Consider the following 24,018-nt stretch of genomic DNA (forward strand, 5'->3'; position numbering starts at 1 on the left):
ACAGCTATACCCAAGGCTACAGCTTTCACTCTCACCTGATTTCTATAGCGGCTCGAAGGATTTACCGCTCGAGGTCATTCCCAAGAGTATTGATCCCTTGGCAGGCCTCTCTTAAAAAGATAAAATTTGAGTGTTACTAACACTTTTCTCTTGCACCTAGGACCACGAGAGCCAAGGGAGAGGATAGTGTGTGTTAGAAGTAGGTCCACTTGACTGACTTTTTGCACAAGCATGCCAAATATGTAAAGCACTTGTTCTTTTTAATCCAGCATTTGCAAAGATGATTTAACTATTTGGAGATGTTGCTCCAATAGTCATGGTGTTCGTTTTAACTTCAAAGGCAATGTGTTTTGTAATCTAGAATTTGGAAATCCTGGTCAACTTAATAAAAAAACACGTTTTGCTTGAAGAAAAATTTGTTTGCAAAAAATCAAAAACAAGTGAATTGTTCTTTTTACTTGCCCAAAATTTTGAAGTGTGGATTGTAAATTCTTTAGTTTGATGCAAGAAAATGGATTTGTTGATTTTAAGCCCCAAATAAAGTGTGTTTCCTAACTTGCAAGAAAACAAATGTTTGAAGTTGTTGTTCTTTTTACCTTGCAATAAAGAAAGATGAATTTTGTTTTAAGCACCAAAAACAAGTTTGAGGTTCATTTTATGCACTCCAAAATGAGATGTGAGGTTTATTTTATCTTGTACAAGAAGGAAAAATGGATTCTTTTTAACCAACTTTTGTTTGAAAGAAAGTAAAAAAGAAACTTTTAAGCATCTAAGCTAACTCCTTCCCCTGCACAAAAAAAGATTAGAACCTGCACACAGTCAATGATCAAATGTTAGCGTGGGCTTACACAAGCCTAAGTTCTGATTTTGGTTACAAAGCGACTTGGACAACACTCTGTCGCAATAGCACTATTCTGCTTTTTAGACAGAAGCGCTAATTTATACAATAGCGCTAGTCTGCGCTCTCAGAAGCGCTAATTTACACAGTAGCGCTGAGATAATAGGAAAATCCGAGAGGTCAAAAGCGCCAGAATAGTTGCAATAGTGCCAGAACTGTGACAAAAGCGCCAGAAGGTTGTCAATAGCGCTGAAACCTTTTCAATAGCGCTATTTTAAGGACAATAGCGCTAAAAGAAATTGTTTCGATAGCGCTAAAACGTGTTCATTAGCGCCAAAGCGCGACCTGTGTGGCAGTTTCAATAAGCAAAAATGTTAGTTTGTCAAAAAAATATCAGAAGGCTGCGTGTTCGATTCATGTCAGGTTCACCAAATGATGCCCTCCTAAATGGCACAAGGTTAGTCTAAGATCAAAGAACACAAAAACACACAAAACATTAGTGTTAATCAATCGAAAACTAATCTAAAAAGGCATACCAAAAGAGAGACTACAAGCATGCAAGCATATTTAACTATCAAAGCAAACATGATGAGGCATCTCCAAATACCTCCTAACTACTCCTAGTTCCTTCTCCCTTGTTCCTCTCCTCTCCAAGTTCCAAAATAGTGTAGCTTTCAGTAGCTTTTTGCACTATGGATGCTTATGGAGGATTGAGATTTGTAGTATAGCTCCAAATATGAAATGAAAAGCTATTTTTATGCTAAAATGATGTATTTTAACCAAAAAGACAAGATTTAGTTATGCTATGGTAAATGCTCTCTAAAAATGTCTATAGTCTAAATGCTTACAAGTTTTCAGGATCTGGATTATGAAGGAATGGGCTCTATTTATAGGAAAAATGGAGCAATGGATGGCCAGGATTGAATGGTTTAATCAAGGGTCAAGCTTGAAAGTTGTGAATCCATGTGCATAATTGACACCAATGAAATGGTGACAAATGTCAACATAGGGTTGGGTTGAAGAAGAGGTTGGAGGCATTAAAGGCCTGAGAAGACCTCATGGTTATCTAAAGGCTAAGAGTCAAGTCTAAATTAGGATTACCCACTGGATTAGGAGTTAATCCAAGGATAAACCTTTGTGCAAATGATTAAGGGATAATCATGGTCAAAGCATTAAAGGCTTGATGAGACCCTTGGGTTGGGTAGAGGTTGAGTCAAAACAAATGTTTTAACCATGTGGAAGGGTTTGGGTTAACCATTAATGGTTTTTGGAGACTTTGGGGATTAAGTGGTTGAAAGTTGGAAGCCTTCAATGGTTATCAAAGACTTTGAGGAATTAAGTGGTTGAAGGTTGAAAGCCTTTAATGGTTATCAAAGACTTTTAGGCTTTGAGAAGTGACTCCATTTTGCTTAGGAATGTGACAATATTTAGGGGATGGATTAGGCTAATTAGGAAGGGGTTAGAAGAATCTAGAAGGGGATTAGATTTTTGCAAGTGGATTTGGTGGGTGAGGGAAAATAGGATTTTATTTAAAATAAAAATTCATTTATTTCAATAAATGTGTGCAAGTTGCATTTGTAGGAAAATGCAAGTGGGGTGGGGATAATGATTTAAATAAATGTTTGATTTAATTTATTTAAAAGAGGAAAAGGGATTTTTAATTAAGTAAATTGATTTTATTTATTTAATTGATTGGAATTTGATTTTAACGAATTAATTAAAATAAATTGAATAATTTATTTAATTAATAGAAGAATGTTTGGGGATGAATTAATTAAATATTAATTTAATTAACTGATGGCTAGTGGATTTTTAATCAAATAAATACGAAATATTCATTTAATTAAAATGGACAGATTTATGTGACTACAACAAGTATTTCATGTTATTTACTGATGATTTTTCTTGAATGATGTTGGTTACTTTTCTAAAGGAAAATTCAAAAGCTTTCAGCAAGTTCAAGGCATTCAAGGCCTTAGTAGAAAAGGAAACTCGTAAGAATATTAAGTTCTTGAGATCTGATTGGGGTGGAGATTTTACATCAGATGAGTTTGTGAGATATTGTGATGAAAATGGAATAAAACAACAGTTATCTGCTCCAAGGACACCTCAACAGAATGAAATTGCAAAAAGGAGAAACATAACCATTGTTGAAGTAGCAAGGACTATGTTGATACAAGGAGATGTACCTAAGATATTTTGGACAGAAGCAGTCAGCACTGCAGTATACACATCAAACCAAGTACTGGTGAAGAAAGTTAATGACAAGACATCCTATGGGTTATGGTATGGTAGAACTCCTAATGTTAGTTACTTCAAATTTTTTGGTAGCAAGTGTTTTATAAAAAGAGATGAATATACTGGTAAATTTGACCTTAAAAGTGATGAAGGAACATTCCTTATCTACTCTACTAAGGGAAAAGCTTTTAAGTGTTTTAAAAAAATGACAAAGAAGATCATGGAAAGCATCAATGTAAAAGTTGATGAATACTCTGATGAATCTAATAATACCAAAAAATCTGATCCAATAGATGATGAACAAAAACTTGTGATTATTGTACCGAAAGTGCAAAAAGATGTTGAGCAGAACAATGCAGATGAAGATGCTCAATCGGTAGAAGATGAAGAAGATGGAGGAAAAGAAGAGGTTATTGCATTGGAACAGGTTATACCTAGGTATGTAAGGTTAAATCATTCTAAAGACCAGATAATAGGAGACAAGAATGCTAGAGTACATACTAGAAAAAATCAGAGAAAGTGCATGTCCAATTTTCACAGTTGAACCGAAGATGGTGAGAGAATCTCTTAAGGATAATGATTGGATAAAGGCAATGAATGAAGAGCTTGATAAAATTGAGAAAAATAACACTTGGTCACTTGTTCCTAGACCCGATGATAAAAATGTGATTGGTACAAAGTGGGTATTTAGAAATAAGATGAACGAAGATGGTGAAGTTGTTAGAAACAAGGCAAGACTAGTTTGCAAAGGGTATGCACAAGAAGAAGGTGAAGATTATGGAGAGACCTTTGCACCCATTGCTAGGCCTCAAGGAGTTAGGATGCTACTTGTATTTGCAAAATTTAAAGGTTTTAAATTTTACCAAATGGATGTAAAGTCGGCATTTTTGAATGGTATTCTTGAAGAAGAGGTGTATATTGAAAAACCAGATGGGTTTGTATTGATTGAAGATAAGGATATAGTATGCAAACTGCATCAATACTTATATGGATTAAAGAAAGCACCAAGGGAATGGTTTGAGAGACTTCATGCACATCTGATAAAGATAGGATTTTAGAGAACCAGTGAGGATATAAATATTTATTTGAAGATTGAAGGAGACAAGATGTTGATTGGAGAAGTATTTGTTGATGACATCAGATTTGGAGGAAATGATCAAATGAGTATGAATTTTGTAGATGAGATGAAGGAAGATTTTGAGATGTCTCTAATAGGTGAGATCAAATTTCTCATTGTTATGCAAGTACAACTAATGAAGGGTGGTATTTTTATCAGTTAGTCTAAGTATGTAGAGGAAGTGTTAAAGACCTTTCGAATGGAAGACTGTAAACCGGTTGGAACACCTATGGTTACAAGTTGTAGATTGTCAAAAGAAGATGATTCACCCTTAATGGATGAGAAGGAATATAGATCTATGATTGGGAAAATTCACTATGTTGTTCATAGTAGAGCGGATATTGCCCATGCAGTTGGTTTAGTAGAAACATTTCATAAGAGACTTAACGAGACACATATGATAGCAGTGAAGAGAATATTCAGATATCTTAGAGGGACAGTTGATTATGGATTGTGGTATCCTTATAAAGGTAATTTTTCTTTGTAGGTATTCACTGATGTTGATTAGACAGGAAATGTAGATGATCAAAAGAGCACGACGGGTAGTGTATTCTTTCTTGGTGGTAGACTGGTATCTTGGACTAGTAAGAAATAAACTTATATATCCCAGTCTACAATAGAAGAAGAGTATGTGGCTACATCAATGAATTGTACACAAGATATATGGATGACACATTTCTTGGAAAGATTCAAGCAAGATATGACAAAATCGGTGATCATACATTGTGAGAACACTACTTCTATAAACATTTCAAAGAACTCAGTACTACAGGCTAGGACTAAACATATTAAATTTAAGTATCACTTTCTAAGAGAAAGAGTACACAAAAAGAAAGTGAGACTGGAGCATGTGTCTAGTAAAGAGAAGTTGGGAGATATATTCACTAAGCCATTACCTAAGGCTACCTTTGAATATCTCAGAGGTAAGTTAGGGGTTATACCCCCACCTAAGATCAACTAGGATGCTAGTGATGCATCAATCTAGTGAATTTATTGAATATATTTCACTATGGATTGATGAGAAGAGGGATACTCCTTCAGGTGGAGAAGCAGAGATGAAGAAGCAGATATGAAGACAAAAGACACCTTTTCACCTTTGGCATTTTTGTCAAAGGGGGAGAAGAACAATGATAGGGAGAACTAATGTAGGGGAGGAGAAAATCAAGTGAAGAACAGATCAATACAACATGGCATGATGAGTTCTTGGTATTTGTCACCAGTTGATTATTTTGGTGTTGTATTCTTTTAGTGTTTCCATCAATGCCAAAGGGGGAGAATGTTGGCATATTGGCATAACTGATAGAGATGATGATGTACTAGTAAAGAACTATTGGTGATGATATAGTTATTATATGATGCTTTATGATTAGTTATTTGTGTTGTCATTGATGGCAACCATGTTTTCTTATGTTTGGTAGATCATCTAAGTTATCTAAGTTATCTAAGCCTAACCAGTAATGAAATGCTTGCTAAGTTGACAGTGAACTGGTAAACAAGAACACATAAGGAGATGGTTGCGGTAGAGATCTGTATTGAGTTAGATGTTGTGGTTTGGAATGTATGCTTATGACATTGTAATGAATTTATAACTGGAGGGTGAACTCACAATGTTGGTTCCCACTTTTTCATACATCCTGATTTTTGTTGAAATCATAAATTTTTTAGAAAACATAATTAGTTAAGCTTTAAGAGGTCCCATTTGAAGTAATTAATTGAAGAGAGATATATAAAAGGCTCTTAGATCAAAATTTATTGGATAGAACCTCTCTAATTCTAAATCATACCTGCAATGGAGTCTCCTTTGCATCTATCAAATTTTGATAGAAAACCAATTTTACATTAGCTTTTGGGGGGTCAAATGAATTCATTTAGAAGTTTAAAAAAAAAGTATTTAGCCTTTATTATAAGATTTCCAAATAGTATAATTTTTAATATATTTTATTTTATTTCTTATGAATGTAGGGTTTTCACCGAACATGAATTTCTTTGTTCAATGCTTATGGAAAAATAGTAAACATCACCCAAATTTTTTTTAAAAATATTTACGCACTAGGTATTGAAGTCCTCTTTCCAACGAAAAAAATAAAATCGATTTTTGTTACATATACAACAAGTTATGTAATATCAAATGGACATATTTCAAAATTACAGTTAACTCAACTTAAAATATTAATAAAATATGGAATATTAAAGATAATATTATAAAACCAATTTCAAACACTAGATATGGATGTTAAAAATCCAAATTCAAAAGAATCACATTCATATCTATTATAGAAAAAAAGTCATGCTATATAGAGTGAGTATCACTCTTTAAAAATGTTGTTTTTTGAAAAAAAAACTCGTTTTCAAGGGGATAGAAAAATGGAAGCAAATTGAGTCCACAAATTATTAAAAAAAATATTTTTATAATCTACATAGAAAATGACACAAATCACTAGTTCACATCATCTACAAATTCCTTACGGTTTAGAAGTAATAGGTGTTTGAATCTGAAGTTTTTTCTGAAAATGAATATTGGAGTGTCAAAGTTGGCAAAAAAGTGTAACCCAGTATTGTGGGTTCACCCTAGAACCATATCATGTTTGGAGATCTAGAGGTCATGTTTGTAATTGACTGTTGTTTATTCAATGCAGGGTTTGAGAACCGGTATCAATATCTTTAACCGGTGATGTTTTATGGTTTGGTGGTGAATCTTATCATGTTCATTACTTTGTGGTGATGTGTCAGAAACTGTGTGTGATGATAAGATTGCATTTAAGCATGTACAAGGATAAAATTCATTGGGCAACAACAAAGTGCTTAGCAGAATGTGTTAAGCATTTGACAACTTATTAGATTGATGTGTGGTGATGTGTTATGATCATTCAATGACTGCAATTGTCTTGAAATTTGTTGTAATGATTTGTATGATGATTTGTAATGATATTATATGATCTATGATGTAAATTAAATTTATTTTGAATGTTTCTAGGGTTTTGTAACTGGCCTAATTGTAAACTATATTTAGGTAAAGTTTGAGAAGGTTTAGTGTGTTAGTGATTAGAGAAGGAGAGTGTGTTGAACTAGATTGAGATGTTTGCATGTGTGAAGTAGATTGGAGCTGAAATGTATCTATACTAGCAAGTAGAGAGTGCATTAATTAGATCATTTACCTGTTGTTTCCTAACAGTTGCAACAATATTAAAATCCCTTAACCAGGTAGGTTCTAACAGGCTTGATATTGTAAATCCCTTCACCAAGTGGCTCATTAATTTGGGTTTAAATCCTTTAGCAAGGTTACTCCTGACAAGGTAGAGATCCTAACAAAGCTGAGGTTAAAATCCCTTCACCTGGTGACTTCTAACAGGGTCTACTCTTAACCAGGCAGTATTTTAAAGCTCCTAACTGGGCTAGGCCTTTAACAGGGCACATTCCAAAAGAGTGCAAATTTTGTGGGTACCAATTCCCACCATGGTTTTTCCCATTTGGGTTTCTGAGTGAAAAATATATGTGTTCATATGGTGGTTGATAAATGTTTATGTGTGAATTTGATATCATTACATTGCTTGCATGTTGATGAACACATGAATGAGTAGTTTGGTAAATCTAGTTTGAAGACTATTTGATTAGCTATTGGTACTAGTTTTGGACTATTTTTTAGAAGTGTTTTTAGATTGGTGAAAGATTTCAGTTTATTGTTATCAATGATTCACCCCCCGCACCCCCCCCCCCTCTTAGTTATAACTAGATCCTCACAATAACACTTCCTTGGTCTTACTGAATATCAATATATCATCCAAATATACAATAAAAATCTTACCCAAATATTTCTTCAATACCTCGTTCATCAATCTCATGAAAGTGTGGTGCATTAGTCAATCCAAAAGGCATCACCAACCATTCATACAATCCTTCATTTGTCTTCTGATCTGATGGTATCCACTCTTCAAGTCTATCTTTTTGTAATATTTGGCTCCACTCAAACAATCCATTATGTCATCCATCCTAGGCAAAGGAAATTATACTTAACTGTGATCTTGTTTATCACTCTAGAGTCAGTACACATCCTCCATTATCCATCCTTCTTAGGTGCTAACACTGTTGGAGCTGCACAAGGAATCAATCTTTCTCTAATCAAACCTTTCCTCAACAATTCTTGCACTTGTCTATTCAACTCCTTATTCTTTGTCGATATCATTTGGTGTGCTTCTTTATTAGGCAAACTAGCTTCAGGAGTCACATCCATGCAATGATTGATACCTCTCATAGGGGGTAATCCATCAGGCACATTATCTGAAATGATCTCCATATTCTGTCAGCAACTCCTTTATCTCTTCCAGTTGTTCTCTTTCAAGCTCTGGATATTCAATCTTCTTAGAAACCAAGAAAAAACACACACTCTCATGTCCCAGCCCATCCAAGAATTTCCTTCCATCCACCAAAAAAATTCTAACACTTGTAAAAACTTCACTCTTCAAAGGCTCCTCCAAGGGAAACAAGGTCTACTTCATCCCATTTGCAAAAATGGTGTATATGTTCTTCCCATCATGTATTGCTTGTCTATCAAACTACCAAGGTCTACCCAACCAAATATAACAAATATCCATAAGCGTAATATCACACAAAATTTCATCAAGATAAGATCCAATTTTCAATTTCACCAAACATTGTTGACTTACTAGTACCTTATGATCATTTTGAATCCATGCTATCTAATAAGGCTTAGGGTGCTTCAATCTCTACAATTTTAGCTTATTCACCATCTTCTTCGAAACAATATTATCTAAACTACCACTATCAATAACAACTTTGCAACACTTACTGGATACCTTACATCTCATCTTCAACAAATTCCTCCTCTAGAGGGGCTCCCCATCATCTCCGGTATGATGCAAAGCTCTTCTCATCACCAACAATTCTCCATATTCTAGTTTATTAGCTCATCTAGTAGGGCCTTCTTCCACCAACACTATCCTTCGAGTGTTCTCAGTCTTCTTACATTCAAAGGCATGATGCCCTTCTCCTCTGAACTTAAAGTAGGTTCCTTAAAACATTATTTTATCTTGTCTTCTATCTTCTTTTCCATTACCATCATTTTGATATCCATCAGGTTCTCTTCTCCAATAAAAAATTCTATGATCCTTTCGGTATGAACTACCATCTCTCCTAACTTCCTTGTCTTTATTCTGATCTGTACAAGGTCCTCTTCCTCCAGAATAACTTATTCCTCCTTGAAATCTTCCTTTGGAAAATCTTCCACCTCTACCTCTTTTCTTTTTCTCATGTCTTTTGTTCAACTTCTCCTCCGCCTTTAGGGAATATTGATAGGCTTCTTCAACACTATGAAACTTGATTAGACTGAGTTCATTTTGTATAGACATTTGCAATCCATTTAGGTCCCTAGCAATTTTTTTGATCTCATCATCAATATGTTCGGATTTTCTATTCAACTTGTAAATTACTTCGATATAGTCCTTCACACTTGATTCCTTCTGCCTTAAGTTCCACAACTTCTAGAATAGGCTCACTTGATAATCGATAGGCATAAAATTTGATTTCAACTTGCTAACCATCGGCTCTCAAGATTTAATCTTCTCTTTACCTCTTCTTTGTCTATCAACCTACAAATGTTCCCACCAAAGAGATGCATGACCTTTCAACTTAGTGCAAGCAAATTTGACCTTCTTATCTTTCGCAGTACCTTCAAAATTAAAATAATTTTCCATCTCCATGATCCAATTGAACAATTCATCTAAATCCAAGTTGCCATCATAATCCGGTGGGGTAAAATGTGGCCAGGTATTCACTCTTGACAATTCTCTTATAAACCTATCTTCATCTAGATCATTCACAAGTTGATTTTCTCCTTGTTATCCAAACACCTCTTCTTCTTCATCATCACTTACATCTTCAATATGTCAACCTCTTCTCTGGGCCATTTTAATAGCTTCCAACTGGGCTGCAATTCCTCTCAATATTTCCATCATAATAGGGTTTGCATTTCCATGCACTCTAACACCTCTAACATTCCTCTAGACCATCTTTACGCTAGTCCTTTGTAGTTGCAAGACAAATCCTCAATCCGCCACCCTATGATAAAATCTAAAAGGACTTCGTAATCTTCAAAATGAATACTCACTCTGATACTACTTGGTGAAGTCATGGTGGGGAGGGTCCTCAAAGAGAATAGTTTGGATCGTGCAGTAAGAGTCGCACAACATAAATGATACAATATGAAGGAGGTAATCTAGAAACAAACTATATTGTATCATGACCATCAATTACTAATAGCTGATAACATGTGGGCTCATAAGATTCATCTCATAGGCCTGAGCACAAAATATGCATATTGTGCAACATTCAGGCTCAAGCGAGAATGTGAGCCAACTCAAGACCTCCTAACCTTAGGATTATTCTTCTATGTTCTCAATCACTATTTTCTACATGCTTAATTACATTTGATTTATATGATCAAGAAATATTTGTTAGCTATTTCGTGGAATTGATTATGTGTTGCATTGATGTTTTGTCATTGATACCAACACTAGCTATTTGGATTCTTTACTGGCACCCTTTTGGTCCCGATAGGATGAGTGGCTTCTGGTTGATCTGGATTTGGCATGATTCAGTAGGCTTCACTATAGTTTGGTGATGGAATTGGCTTTTTCATGATACTCATGATCATATTTGGTCAGTTTGTTTTGGTATTGTCATTAGATTCTATCATGTTTGCTTAGAAGCTTAGTTTCTAGTTTTGACAAGGGTTTAACTAGTATAGCTTTTGGTGGAGATCTTTGATGAAATGCATAAGTGGTGTTGGTGTAGCTTTTGGTGAAGTTTCAGGATGTTGTTGGTGATCATATTTGAGACTTGGCTGATGGAGATTATTGTTGTAGCGTGTGGACCTATATTGGGCCTGGCTTGATCTAGGTTATGGACTGACTTTAATGTAATGTGTGGATTGGACCTATTGATGTATTTTTGGGATGTATTATGTGTTGGATATTATTTATTTGGTCTAAGGCCGACATGGTTTGTAATTATGTAATTGGTTTATTGTCTGATGGCTAACCTGATTGTTTATGGTTGAGGGTTTGTATATATAGATGTAACATCTCATTGTAGAACACCATGGTTATGTTAGAGGTCATGGTCAAGGAATGTAATGTGTGAATAATGTAATATCATTCAGGTAGAGGAGTTGGTTGATCATTGGAGATAGAATTGGATTTATATAAAAGGATTTAGTCCTCCGATACTGAGCTTAACTGGAACTATACTTAGCCATAGGAGATGCTATCTTTTGCAGTTCAACACTTCTCTGGATTGTAGTCTAGATCTATATGTAGTCAGTGAGGCTCCTTTTGTTATGAGCAGTGCACTCTAGGTTGTTGGCCTTCCTGCAAGTGTAGGCCCCTCAATTGTAATTCACATACTTACTGTAGAAATATTATCTGATTGTGGGTAGGCTTCCCACCGTGGTTTTTCCTTTTATTGGGTTTTTCACGTATAAATCTTGGTGTTATGTGGATGACTTCTATTATGTGATTATTGTTTATGCTTAATTGGTTGTACTACTATTCCAGTATTAATGTTTTGGGTTTTGGTATTAAAGTTTAAATTACTAATGGTTTCGGTAATCTATGACAACTAATTTACCCCTCCCCCTCTCAATTGTCTTCCGGCTATTTGAACTATCTAACAATTGGTATCAGAGCTTTGGTACTCTCTGTAGAATACTTAACCACTTGTGGTAGATCCTATAGCAACTAACAGTTCAAATTCATCCAATTTTTCTGCAGCTATCTTTTGAAGGGATATTCTAAGGCTTTATGGAACAAATTATGTAGTATGAAAGATTCAGATGGAAACTTATCTGAGATGTCTTGGTAAAGAGATTTGGGAGATCACACAGAATGGTGTGACACCCTATAATTCAGGATCTAGCAATCCTCCTTTGGAAAACCTAGACAAGGAGCTTGAGAATGATTGTAGAGAAAGAGAAGCCCTCTTGTGTGCACTTTTTGATCAGCAAATAATGGGATTAACTGACAAATCATCTGGGAAGGCTATATGGGATAAGTTGGAGACTCTTAATGAAGGTGACCCTATAGTGAATATCGCTAAACTTGATGGTTACTGGGTGATATATGAAAACCTAAAGATGGAAGAAGATGAAAGGATTACTGTATTCGTGGAAAGGGTAAATGAGATTGTTATGGGAATTCAATGTTGTGATGGAACTTTGAGCGAAGATGAAATTGTTTCTAAAGTCTTGAGAGCCCTACCACCAGCTTACAAAATGAAGGTTATTTTTATTAATGAGTTGAGAACAATGGATAATATATCTATCAACAAAGATACTTTGGTTGGGAAACTATCTGCTTTTGAGCTTGAAGAATTTGGACCTTCTGGAGTTGTGAAGACTGAACTTGCTTTTCATGCATCTACATCTACAACTGGTAAGCAAGATTGGAAAACTTTATATGCAAAATAATTAGAAGATATGAAAAGAGAAGATGATGAATTTGAGAAACTTGAAGCACTATCTACTAGAAGAGTACCTAAAGGATTGAAAGGAAGTAAGTATGAAGGAAAAACACCTTTTAAATATTTTGCATGTAATAAGATTGGTCATTTTGCATCTAGATGTCCTAAAAGAAATTCAAAATTTGAAGAAAGAATTAGAAGATAATTTAAGCCTAACCTTGGATATCAGAACAAGTATAAGTACAAGAAAAGAAGAGACAAATCATGCTACATAGCGGATGAGGAAGGCATTAGTGATTCTAATGATGAACCGACAGAAAACTCTGCTAGTGGTTCTAGCAATGAGAAGGGATGGGTGTTCCTAGCTATCAAGGAAGATGATCTAGAAATGGAAGATAATGTACCTGAAGAGAAGGCACTTGCTACTAAAATTGAAGACAAAGATGAATGGGTAATTGAGAGCGGTTATTCACATCATATGACTAGAGATAAAGGGAAGTTTTTGCCTTTGCAAGAATTTGATGGCGGTCTAGTTAGATTTTGAGATGACAAAGCATGTATGATCAAAGAAAAAAGAACTATATCATTGGATGGTAAGAACAATACTGATAATGTTTATTATGTTGAAGGTTTAAGGCATAATATTTTGAGTGTAGGACAATTGGTAGATAAGGGAATTCAATTATAGTTCAAGGATGGAAAATGCAAAATCATTAACAGATCTAGTTTGAAGATTGCAACCGGTACACAGACAAAAGGTAATATATTTCATTTGAAATCCGGTGAGAAGACATACTTGATTATATAGATTGATGAGAGTTGGCTATGGCATAAAAGGCTATGTCATGTGAATTTTTATTGCATTGTGAAGATCAATTCAACTAAGGAAGTTATGATATACCTAAGATTATGAAGCCCTATAATCTGGTATGTGAAGAATGTCAAATGGGTAAACAGGTCAAAACCTTCTTTTAGAAATATATAAGATAAACCAAATGATGTTCTTAATCTTATTCATACTGATTTGTGTGGCCCTGCTAGAGTTAAAAGTTTTCAAGGTGATAGATATGTCATTGTTGGTGTAAATAATTATTCATCTTGGATATTATTACACTTACTTAAGTTTACTTAGGATAATGCATTTCATAGTAGTTTGGATATGAGACACTTGGGTGTTTGTGCCACATTGGGATAGTGTATGTAGGAGAAATTCCACCTTTTATGGTGTTGATCTTGTTACTATTTTATCATATCCACTTATTGTGGAGTGATAATTCCACATTCAGTGGGTGATCCACCTCATGTGGACTATTATATTATTTCTCCTACCTACCCACACCTATTTCCTACCTACCCTTGTTTCTTATTGAGCCACATGTCATGTTTGTGTGCTCACATATCCCTAGCCTTGCCTATATAAGCAAGCTCATCTACATTGTATGTAACTATTTGAATTATTATTATTGATCATTTTCTATTGATGAGAATACAGTTTATTCTTGTCCTATATTGTGTCTCTATTTTGTACATTTCATTGAGCTCTTGATCTTGGCAAAATCTCACATGGTATCAGAGCCATTGGGGCTTCATTGATTCATCTTAAAGAGGCATTATTGCGACGTCAAGAGGCAGATCTGAGGAGCAGCATCTTTTGGAGGCGTCCTAGACCAGATCCGACTTCGCCATTGCGTCCAGAAGGCCGTTTCCATGAATTTTGGTTATAAAGTCGACCTATTTTGGTGAGAAAAATTTTTTTAGCCAATTTTGCTTCTATTGTACGGATTTCGAAATATTTTACCATATTTTTTGAAAAAAATAAATTTACTTTTCTGAAAATATTTTTCAAAAATCAAAAAATTTTGAAAAAATTCAAAAAATAAAAAAATAAAAAAAAAGGTATTTTTGGGGGGTCCGCAGACCCCCCCCATGACCTGTTGTACCCGCAGTTTGTAGATTGTAGGTTTGCGCCTGCACCCATACCCTGCAAGTTTGTCGCATACCTGTACCCGACGCCGCCACGCCAGACACTCCCATGTGCACCTCCCGACACCACCACCGGCATCGGCTCCTCCCGACAACGGCCGCTGCATCCTCTGCTCGACCGTTGGTCTCCGCCCAGTGGCGCCCACTACCTCCTCTCCAATGCCCTCAGCCTTCAGTGCCGCCACCTCCCAGCTCCTCCCGGTGCCTCCTGCCACCTCCAGGCAATGCCTCCCGGTGCCAACGCCGCCTCTCTGGTGATCGTTCTTCCTCTCCGGCCAAAGACCTCCCGTCGGCGGTCAACTAGACCGGAGGACCCGCACCTGCCACATGGCAGGCGGCCACTAGCCCATGGGTACAAATCCTTCCACATCAGCTTCCATACACACAATTAGCCTGCCACGTCAGCATCCATATTGCACAATCACTTGAACAGTCACCAGTTCGTACAGTACGGACGCCCAATCAACTGATAGGCGAGGTTTTTGCAATGGTCATACAACCATCAAATTTAACACAATGACTTTCTGATGTTAGCACCACATCAGCATTTTTCAAAAATTTGGCAGGCCCCTCTCATTGAACTTTTTGATTTTGCAGTTCAACTTCAAATGGCCATAACTTGCTCATTTTTGCTCCTTTTTGGGTGCAATTTTTTTTGAAATGGGCTATAATTTTGTGCTCTTTGTAATGGTGAAGAAATTTTTTGATTTTGATGAATGGGTTTTTCATAAAATGTAGTTTTTGGTGACTGTACCTGAGTAATCCTAGTTTTTGCAACTTCGGAGGCTTCGTTTGGGGTCATAAGACCTCCTTTTCAGGTGCCATTTTTTTTTAAGTGCGTATTTTTTTGTCTTCTTTCACATGATGCTATCAGACTGATGCCATTGTAAGTAGAAATTGTACTTTCAGATCTTGGCCATTTTTGGCCATTGCACTATTGATTGAAGTCTCTTGTATCTCATTTGAGAAGTTGTAAAATTTGCATCATAAGTCCACTTTGCCTTCTTTTGCAAGTGGCTCATTGTAATCGCACTAAGTATAAAGTGTCAAATCATCACTTTGGGGGGGGTACTTTGATTGAGTGAATTTGGGGGGTGTCTCTTGTGCTTTTGTGCTCTTGTGTTTCTTCCTTTTTGCTAATATGGGTTCTTCTAAGTTTCCTCTCTTAACTCCACATAATTATGCTACTTGGAAAATTGATGCATGGAGTAAACTTATGGAAAAAGGACTCACTCATTACATCGATGGAACTATTGTTGCTCCCACTGATCCTAAGGTTGATCCAGTTGGTCACTTGGATTGGCTCACTAAAAATATCATGGCAATTGGTACCTTAAGAAAGTATGTATCAAAGGATCTCATTTTTCATATTGAGAAGTGTACTCTAATCAAGGATGCTTGGCAAAAGTTTCAAGACTTGTATGGTCAAGTTGATGAGATTAAGGGATATCAAATTGATAGTGATCTCACCATGTTAGATCCCAAGAACTTTGATCCTATACAAGATTATGTCACTAAGGCAAATGAGTTGAGGGCACAACTCAAAGATTGTGGCATTGATAAAAAGGATACTCAATTGATATTCAACTTGATAGGCAAGCTTCCATAAGAATATGCAGCATTTGTTTCTATTTTCCAAACCCATAGGATGACAATGGGTTCAAGCTACAAAATGCCTACATTTGATGCTTTCAATGAAATGTTGATGATGGAACAAACTAAGTTGATAAGCATGGGCATTCTTAAGGCTTCTAAGTCTCAAGCATTAGTGGCAAATCAAGGGAACAAAGGAAATCAAGGAAAGGACAACTCAAACAAGAAGAAATGGCAATCAAAGCCTAAAGATAAAGCACCATCTTCTCCACAACAAGGAGATTCATCCTCTTCCAAGAGAGATAATTCACCAAAGAGGGAGAGACCTACTTGTGCTTATTGTAAAAAGATTGGTCATGAGGAACATCATTGCCATTCTAAGAAGATTGATGAGCTCACACATATCATCAAAACGCATAACATTGATTTGCCTAAAGTCTACAAGAAGGATGATTCATCAACTTCCACTTCCACACATTCAAAAGGAAAAGGGCAAGCATTCATGGCTTCTACAAGTGGGAAGACTCACTCTTTTGGAACAAGAAAAGGAAAAGCTCTATGTGCTACCTTCAGTCATGATTCAGAGAGATGGCTTCTAGATTCAGGGGCTTCTCATCATATGGCATCCTCATAGTCTATGTTCTCTACATTTGAGCCTTGCACCATGCCACATATTTTGATGGGCAATCATACATACATGGTTGCGATTGGGAAAGGATCTATTGACATTGGGGATAACTCCTTCAATGATGTGTTGTGTGTACCCCACTTGACAAACAATCTCCTTTCTATCTATCAAATCACACATGGCACAACTAAGAGAGTTGTGGAGTTCACACCTGACTTAGTTTTCATTAGAGACTTGGAGACTAGAGCTATCATTGCAACTGGGGTGGTTGATCATGCATCTCGGTTATACTCCTTTTCAGATTTTGTTGATGATGATGATTTCACATTTGATGATTCTACACATTATGATCACACTTCTTGTGATGTTTTAGATTTTGAGGAGAACTTTGGACACTTGATCATGGGGATTCTCACATGTGACCCCATTCTTGAGTCTTGTATTTCATCTCCTCATATTGATATCACATCACCTATTGCACCTGATGATGCAGATAGTGTGACAGTTTTGCCTTCATGTGATTCAGTGTAGCAGGAAATTCGTTGTCTTCCAGCTTTAGATTCATGGGATGATTACTTGACAGACATTTCAGGTTTGTTTGCGGAATCCTAAATTGCGGATTTGGGAGACATCATTGATGACATTCATCTTCTCTTTGATGAAGGTTATCCTTCTTTGATTGTTGCGAGGGCACACTCTGACCCTCTTGTTCATTCTCTACATGATCATTCTTTCGAGGTTGAAATGTTTGTGGATACTTATGTACAACAGTTGGAGGAGGTCTCTTTATTTTTTGAGGAGACATGTGAGTCTTTGGGACATGTTCTACATCCATCTCCACTAGATCTTGGAGTGCCTTTTTCAGCAGTGTGGCACAATTTACCACCTTTGGAGTTTCAACATCGACATGGGGACACTTGAGCAGTTTTTAGAGATTCCTTTCATCATGAGTTTTCTTCATACATCTTCCCTTCATGATTGGGGAGATACCATGGATACACCTTTGGTTTTGTTTCTTCCTAAGGGGAGGAATGTTGTTCGACGTTCGTGGAGCAGTTTCTTCATACATCAAGCTTCTATCATTGGTGTAGATTCCACATTGAGGGGGGGTCACAGTTTGACTTCTCTTCTTCTCTCATACGGGGGGGACTTTTTCCTCACATGGGGTATTGTTCTTCACATTCTTCTATGAGAGTTCTCTTGTATGTTTTTCATCTCTCTTTTGGGGGAGGGTTTTTTCCCATTAGGTTTTTCTCTCTTTCCCCACTTTGTGAGAGATTACATTGCATTGGTTTTCATTAATTTGCATTTGTACATGGGTACCTAACATGGCCTCGTAGCCAGGACCCATCTTGTATTGCTTAGTTGCATTGTAGACTTAAGTGCATTCCCCTAAGTTGCACTTAAGGGGGGGTGTTGGTGTAAATAATTATTCATCTTGGATATTATTACACTTACTTAAGTTTACTTAGGATAATGCATTTCATAGTAGTTTGGATATGAGACACTTGGGTGTTTGTGCCACATTGGGATAGTGTGTGTAGGAGAAATTCCACCTTTTATGGTGTTGATCTTGTTACTACTTTATCATATCCACTTATTGTGGAGTGATAATTCCACATTCAGTGGGTGATCCACCTAATATGGACTATTATATTATTTCTCCTACCTACCCACACCTATTTCCTACCTACCCTTTTTTCTTATTGAGCCACATGTCATGTTTGTGTGCTCACATATCCCTACCCTTGCCTATATAAGCAAGCTCATCTACATTATATGTAACTATTTGAATTATTATTATTGATCATTTTCTATTGATAAGAATACAATTTATTCTTGTCCTATATTGTGTCTCTATTTTGTACATTTCATTGAGCTCTTGAACTTGGCAAAATCTCATAGTCATGCTATTCATTGATGATTATTCTAGAATGATGTGGGTTACTTTTCTAAAAGAAAAATCTGAAGCATTTGAGAAGTTTAAAATTTTTAAGGCTAAAGTGGAAATTGAGATAGGATTGAAGATTAAATGTTTGAGGTCAGATCATGGTGGAGAATTCAAATCCAGTGGGTTTGACAACTTTTGTGAGAATCATGGTATAAGAAGACAATTTTCTACACCCCGGACACCTCAGCAAAATGGTGTTGTGGAAAGGAAGAACATAACTATCTTGGATTTTGCTAGAACAATGATGATGGAAGATAGTCTACCTCATATCTACTAGAGAGAAGCAGTGAGCACAACGGTTTATACATTCAACACAGTACATATCAAAGGAGAAAGCAATAAGACACCTTATGAATTATGGTTTGGCAATACACCTACAGTTAAGTATTTTAGAATTTTTGGTAGTAAATGTTATATTAGGAGAGATGATATCATTGGGAAATTTGATCCTAGATGTGATGAAGGCATATTTCTTGGTTATTCTAATGAAATCAAAGCATATAGATGTTATAAAAAGAGATTATAGAGAATTGTGGAGAGTGCTAATGTCAAAGTAGATGAGCTGAACATAAGTCAAATCAAAGTTATCAGAAGAAACTGATAGTGGAAATGATTATATCTAAACCAGTAGCACCTTTACCAGAATAGAGTGTTGAACCATTTACTTCGATAGTTTTAGAGAATTCTACAGTAAATGAAGAACAGGGAAGAGGAACAGAAAGTTAGAAAACTCCTAGGTATGTGAGATTGAATCATTTAGAAGATTAGATCACTGGGGATAAGAGCAATGGAGTGATGACAAGAAGAAGAATGATAAATAACGAGGTATGTTTAATTTTACAAGTTGAACCAATATCATTAATTGAGGCATGCAAAGATGAATATTGGTTGAAAGCTATGGAAGAAGAATTAGATCAAATTGAGAAAAATAATTGATGGACCTTGGTTCACTGGCCTAAAAATAAAAATGTTATTGGAACTAAATGGGTTTTTAGGAATAAATTGAATAAGGATGGTCAAATTATAAGGAATAAGACTAGATTAGTTTGTAAAGGATATTCTCAGAAGGAAGGAATTGATTATGGAGAGACTTTTTCACCTGTAGCTAGGATTGAAGCTATAAGATTATTTCTTGCCTATGTTGCTTATAAAAACTACAAGGTTTATCAGATGGATGTTAAATGTGCATTTTTTAATGGGGATCTTGATGAGGAAGTTTATATTGAGCAACCTGATGGTTTTTCACTATCAGATGATATAAATATGGTTTGCAGGTTAAGGAAAGCTTTATATGGATTGAAACAAGCACCTAGAGCTTGGTATGCAAGATTGGATAAATATCTTTTGAAACTTGATTTTACTAAGGGCAGTGCTGACGATAATTTATATTATAAGATCATTGATGATGATATAATGATTATTGAATTATTTGTTGATGACATTATTTTTGGAGGTGAAGATAAGTTATGCATAGAATTTTCTAAGAATATGGAGAAAGAATTTGAGATGTCTATGATTAGTGAGATGAAATTTCTCTTAGGTTTGCAAATTACTCAAACTGACAAAGGTATTTTCATCTGTCAAACTAAATATGCTAAGGAATTGTTGAAGAAATTCCATATGGGAGATTCTAAACCAGTTAGCACTCCTATGGTTACAAGTGAGAAATTGACAAGAAAAGATGTTTCTGCACTGATAAATCCTACAAGATACAAATCTATGATTGGAGGTCTTCTTTATTTGACTTAGACTAGGACTGACAGTATGAATGTTGTTTGTATTGTTTCAAGTTTTTAGAGTGATCCTAGAGAAAATCATGAGATGGGGGTGAAAAGGATTTTTAGATACTTACAAGGTACATCCAAATACGGCTTGTGGTAGCCTAAGGATGATAACTTTACTTTATGTGCATATACAGATGTTGATTGGGCTGGAGATGTTGATGACCTGAAAAACACTTCTGGTGGAGCTTTCTGTCTTTGAAAGAAGTTGATTTCATTGATCAGGAAGAAACAATCATATACTTCTTTATCTACTATTGAAGCTGATTATGTTGTTGCTGCTACTAATTATACATAATTTTTATGGATGAAGCAAATGTTGAAGGATATAAAGGTGGATTGTGATGCACCATTAGTTATTCACTATGACAACTTTGCTGTTATTGATATATCAAATAATCTAGTATTTCATTCTAAAATAAAGCACATATCTATAAAGTATAACTTTTTGAAGGAAAAGGTGGAAGAAAATGAAGTTAGACTAGTTTATGTGAACACTAAAGAGGAGATTGCAGATATTTTCATTAAACCTTTGCCCAAGGAATCATTTGAGTACCTGAGAGACAGATTGGGAGTTTTTGCCCCTTCGGTAGAGAATTGATTTATGCAGTTTGACATCAATCCGACATGCACTATCAGAGATACTATTCATTCTAGCACTGATGTGGGATGCTACTGCTCAAGGGGAGTAGTCAGCTTTGTGATTTAGTAGTTTATGTTTTTGCTTTATATTTTTGTCAGATTTTTTGCATTGATGTCAAAGGGGGAGACATATGGATGAGAAAAAGACAAAGAAAGAAAAAGGAAAAGACATAGGAGGAGAGATACTGACATTTAGAGATGTATGTGGGAGATTGTTGGTTTTCTTCCATTAGGGGGAGACTTGTTTGGCATTTCTTGGTACTTAGATATTTTTCACATCTAGTGTTGTCATCAATGCTAATGGGGGAGATTGTTGGCCATTTGGTGGAATTGATAATGTGTTACACTGATGTTTTGTCATTGATGACAATAGTAGTTGTTTGGATGCTTTACCAATACCCTTTTGGTCCTGATGGGATGAGTGGTTTCTGGTTGATCTGGATCCAGCATGATCCGATAGGCTCCGGTATAGTTTGGTGATGGAATTTGCTTTTTCATGATACTCATGCTCATATTTGGTCAGTTGGTTTTGGTTTGGTGATCGGATGCTATCCTATTTTCTTAGAAGCTTAGTTTTTGGTTCCAGTGAGGGTTTCACTAGTAGAGCTTTTGGTGGAGATCTTTGATGAATTGCATAAGTGGTGTTGGTGTAGCTTCTTGTGAAGTTTCAAGATGTTGTTGGTTATCATGTTCGAGACTTGGTGGATGGAGATCATTGCTATAGTGTGTGGACCTATATTGGGTCTCGGTTGATCTAGGTTATGGACTGACTTTAATGTAACATGTGGATTGGACCTATCGATGTATTTTTGGGATGTCTTATATGTTGGATATTATTTGTTTGGTCTAAGGCAAACATGGTTTGTAATTATGTAATTGATTTATTGTCGGATGGCCGACTTGATTGTTTATGGTCGAGGGTTCGTATATATAGATGTAAGATCTCATTGTAGATCATCATTGTTATGTTAGAGGTCATGTTCAAGGAATGTAAAGTGAGAATAATGTAATATCATTCAAGCAGAGGAGTTGATCGATCATTGGAGATCAAATTGGGTTTATATAAGAGGATTTAGTCCTCTGATATTGAGCTTAACCAAAGTTGTACTCAAGCATAGGAGATGCTATCTTTTGTAGTTTAACACTTCTCCTGATTGTAGTCTGGATTTATACGTAGTCACTGAGGCTCCTTTTGTGATGAGCAATGCGCACTAGGTTGTTGGCCATCCTTCAAGTGTAAGCCCCTCGATTGTAATTCACATATGTACTGCAGAAGTATTATCTGACTGTGGGTAGACTTTCCACCATGGTTTTTCCCTTTACCGGATTTTCCACATACAAATCTTGGTGTTATGTGGATGGCTTTTATTCTATGATTATTGTTTATGCTTAATTTGTTTAACTGCTATTTTAGTATTATTTTTTTGGGTTCTGGTATTAAAGTTTAAATTGCTGATGGTTCCAGTAATCTGTGACAATTGATTCACCCCCCCCCCCTCACAATTGTCTTCTAGTTATTTGAACTATCTAACATGATCCATGTTGGTCCAAGATGGAACAAATGCTGATGAATAAGATGAAATGTGTAAAACAACAAGGTCAGCCTCCACCAAAGAGATCCCTCTAAAAAATACAAAGAATGAAGTACGGACCTAAGAGAAGGTTGGCCACATGCCAAGGAATGTTGTAAATAATTAATTGGAACTTGGAAAGCTACGAAAATGATCCGCAAGATTCGCCAAATAGGAAATAGGTCCAAGTGGTTCGGGTGTTCTAATGCAAAAAAAGGTCCTAGATTTCGGAAGCGATAACTTTCCAAAAAAAGATCCAAGTGTCCCATAGACACATGATAAGGTAGATGAGAAAGTCCAAAATCAAATCCTAGCTCCAAAAGATCTAGTTAGAAAATGCAAAGAAACATAGAAGAAATATCGAAACTAAAAAAACAAGAAAAAACTAGAAGAAAATGTTTCTGGTTGATGTAAGATTGTCATGAACTAGGGATGCTCCTGCATCACAAAGTTTGTATCCTTTCCCACCATAACTACAATTGATGAAGATACATTTTGTAGTCTTGTTCTCCAACTTTGTCCACTTCTTCTTTGGCAAATGTGCATATGCCTTACAACAAAAGACTCTAAGATGTTCCAATGAAGGATTATGACTTAACCACACTTCCATAAATTTTTTACCAACACAAGCTGATAAAGGAGACCTGTTAATCTGGTAGAAATTAGTGGCAATAGCTTTGGCCAAAAAATTTTGTTCTACACCAACACCACTTAGCATACTCCTAGCCTTCTCCATCAGTGTGTGTTCATTCTTTCTAAAATTCTATTCTATTGTGGAGAATACAGAGTTATCTTCTCTCTATTAATGCCACAATCTTTGCAGAATCTATCAAAATCATTAGAGAAAAATTCACCGCCATTATCAATCCTCAAATATTTAATTTTATTTTCATTCTACAACTCAACCATTTCTCTAAATTCTTTAAAACGACTAAAAACTTCAAATTTACTCTTTAGAAAGTATACCCATGTCCTTCTACTAAAATCATCAATAAATGAAATATAATATGTGGATTTTCCAGTGGAAGGAACATATACAAGGCCAAACACATCAAAATTAATAATATCCAAAACACCACAAGATTTGTGAAAACTCGAGTAAAATTGAACATGGTTTTGTTTTCCATTAATTCAATGCTCACAAAAATCAAATTCAATAATAAAATCATTCAAACCTTCAACAAGTTTTATTTTTCAAGGTCCT

This window comes from Cryptomeria japonica, chromosome 10, assembly GCF_030272615.1.
Source record: "Cryptomeria japonica chromosome 10, Sugi_1.0, whole genome shotgun sequence".
Classification (NCBI taxonomy): Eukaryota; Viridiplantae; Streptophyta; class Pinopsida; order Cupressales; family Cupressaceae; genus Cryptomeria; species Cryptomeria japonica.